This window comes from Macrotis lagotis, chromosome 4 (genome assembly GCF_037893015.1).
Source record: "Macrotis lagotis isolate mMagLag1 chromosome 4, bilby.v1.9.chrom.fasta, whole genome shotgun sequence".
Classification (NCBI taxonomy): Eukaryota; Metazoa; Chordata; class Mammalia; order Peramelemorphia; family Peramelidae; genus Macrotis; species Macrotis lagotis.
This window is the reverse complement of record NC_133661.1, coordinates 206,790,375-206,793,516: the sequence shown is the minus strand read 5'-3', so window position 1 is coordinate 206,793,516 and position 3,142 is coordinate 206,790,375.

The window sequence follows — 3,142 nt, the reverse complement described above, 5'->3', positions numbered from 1 at the left end:
AGTTAAGTGGCTGGCCCAAAGCCACACAGCTAAGTAATTATTAAGTGTCTGAGACTGGATTTGAACCCAGGTACTCCTGACTCCAGGGCCGGTGCTTTATCCACTACGCCACCTAGCCATCCCTGGACCCTCATTCTTATACCTTATACCTCATTCTCCTCCTAGCATTCCTTGATCTAGCTACATTGGTCTACTTGTATTTCTAATACATGAAATTCTCCAACTCCTATGAATGTATTTTTCCATCAGCTGTCCCTTATGGTGCTCTGCCTCCTTCCTTCTGCCTTAGTGTCCTTCAAGCCTCAACTCATAATCCACCTTTTGCTGGTTTTAGTTTTGGCTAATAATCTATTTCAATTATATATTGGGAGGGGGTGGAGCCAAGATGGCACAGAGGGGAAGCAGGAATTCCCAGATGCTTTATTCCAAAATGCTCTAAATAGCTTACAATTATGACAAAAACCACAGAAAGACCTAGTGAAACAATCTTCCAGCCCAAAACAACTTGGAAGACCCAAGGGAAGGCTCTATTCCCCCAGGGTCAGAAGGGGTGTAGTCAGGGTCCTCCCAGAGCAAATAAGTTCCAGCCTTCCAGTAACAGCCTGATGGGGTACCTGGGCTCATGGCAGCCAAGTGGTTTATAGACCTCCCAAGCCAGGGATCACCAAGGACAATCTGGAAGGTCAGTGGGAAAATGTGGAGCCCAGTGAAGCTGGGAAATGGAAGCAGACCTGTGGAGCTACCCAGCAGGGAGCCACTGGCCGCTGCTTCTAGAGCGGGTGGAGGGAAACTGTTGAGGTCTCTCTGCTCTCCCTGGGATAGGACTGGTGCTTTGTCCATATTCAGAACCCGGTTGCAGTCTGGGGTCCCATATTGCCACAGAGCAAGGATCCTGCTCACAGCTCCAGGGCAGAGGTGAAAGCTTGTAGTCATCCACAGACAAAAGTACAGGCAGGAGAGCAGTCAGAGCCTTTCATAAGACCTTGGAGGGTTTGGTTTCTTGGAGGAAGAGTGTCCCAAAAACTCACATTCCAGTAGGTATAGATGGAGTTGCCATGGATACAGTATAAAAGTGATTTGTCTTTTTATTCCTTCAGACTAATTTTTAAAATTATGTCAGAAAAGGGGTAGCTAGGTGGAGCAGTGGATAGAGCAAAGGCCCTTGAGTCAGGAAGACCTGAATTTAAATCCAGCCTCAGACACTTACTAATTACCTAGCTGTGTGGCCTTGGGCAAGCCACTTAACCTCACTGCTGTGCAAAAAACTAAAAAAAAACAAAAAAAAGAAATTTAACATTCCAGAAGGTAAAAGAGCAAAACTGAACATCCTCTTTTGGGGAAAAGATGGAAATTCAATGAAATAGGGGACTTTGAAACTTTCCTGTTGAAACTGCCAGAGCTGAACAGAATGTTTGATCTCCAAGTACAGGATTTGGGTGAAGCAGAGAGGATGGATGAGAAAGACTAATTATGAGGAACTTAATGATGTTGAACTGTGTGTATTCCTTCATGGAAAGGAGATACTGATAACTCATGAAACTTCTCATTTATTAATGCAGGTAGGAGTACACACACACACACACACACACACACACACACACACACGGCACAGGAGGGAGCTGAATGTTATAATATGGTACAAAGATGGAGTCAGTGGTGATAAAGGAAAGTACTGGGAGAAAGGGAAAGGAGAGGTAGAATGGGCTAAGATGTTTCACATAAAAGAGGCAAGAAAATGCTTTTGAAATGGAATGGAAGGGGAGAAGGCGAGGATTAAGTGAGCCTTCATTCTCATAAGAAATGACTCAGAGGAAATAACATACACATTCAATACCCTAGGGAAAAAAAGGAGAGGGGGGGCAGCTAGTTGGTGCAGTGGATAAAGCTCTGGCCCTGGAGTCCAAATCTGGTCTCAGACACTTAATAATTACCTAGCCATGTGGCCTTGGGGAAGCCACTTAACCCCATTTGCCTTGCAAAAAACCTTAAAAAAAAGAGGAAGGGAACGGGGGGGGGGGGGGGGTGATAGAGGAGAGAGAAGATTGGGGGGGGAGAAGGTAGTCAAATACACCATTTTTTTTTTTGCAGGGTGGTGGGGTTGCGTGGCTTGCCTGGGGTCACCTGGCTGGGTGATTGTTGGGTGTCTGGAGCTGATTTTGGACTTAGGTCCTCCTGGCTCTAGGGCTAGTGCTCTGTTCACAGTTCACCCCAACACACTTTTGAGGAAGGACAAAGTCAAAGGAGAGAGGGGTGGAGCCAAGAGAGCAACTAGAAAGGATCAGGTCTTAGGCACTCTCTCATAAAACTCATAAGCTAAGGACTCTAACTAAATTTTCAAGAGACAGAACCCACAAAGGGACCCAGTGAGGCAGTTCTCCTACTCAAGGTAACCTGGAAAAGAGCAGAAAGGCTCTGCTCCCTGGGATCGGAGAGGTGGCCCGCCAGAGGGGTGGCCTGCTAGAGCGAAAGAACTTCAGCCTCCAGGAGGCAGCCCCAGGGCACTGGGATCTGAGGCTCATGGCAGCGGGGGAGTCTTCTGAGCTGCACCCCGGGGAGCACCAGCACAAAGTGGGGGAACAGCTGGGGACCTCTGCCAGAACAAGCACTTGAAGCCCAGCCCTCAGGGCACACAGCCAGCATCCTAGACCCAGAAACAGAAGCAGGTGGAGCCGGTAAGCAGGAGCCCCCAGGGCATGAGCCCATTGAGCTGAGGGAGGGGACTGAAGAGAGAGACTGCAGAGCTCTGTCCTCTGCCCCTGGAAGAGGACTCTGGGGCTCTGACCACATTCAGATCCTGATCGCAGTCTAGGCCCCACCATAGAACAGCAGCCCCCCCCACCTCAGCCTTGTGGCAGAGGGGGGCGCTTATGGTCATTCACAGACCAGGAGGACAGAGCCTCACACACTGAGACCCTTGTGGGAGTGTCCCAAAAGCTCAGGAAGCACCCCAAAAACAGGCTTAGGCTGGGAAAATGAGCAAGCAGAGAAAAAAGAGGAACACCATTGAGAAATACATTATCTATGATCCCAAGAAGGATCAATATACCCAGTCTGAAGATGAGGAAGCAGAAGCTCCTGCTTCTAAAGACTCCAAGAAAAACAGAAATTGGGCTCAGGCTATGACACAGCTCAAAAAAGATTG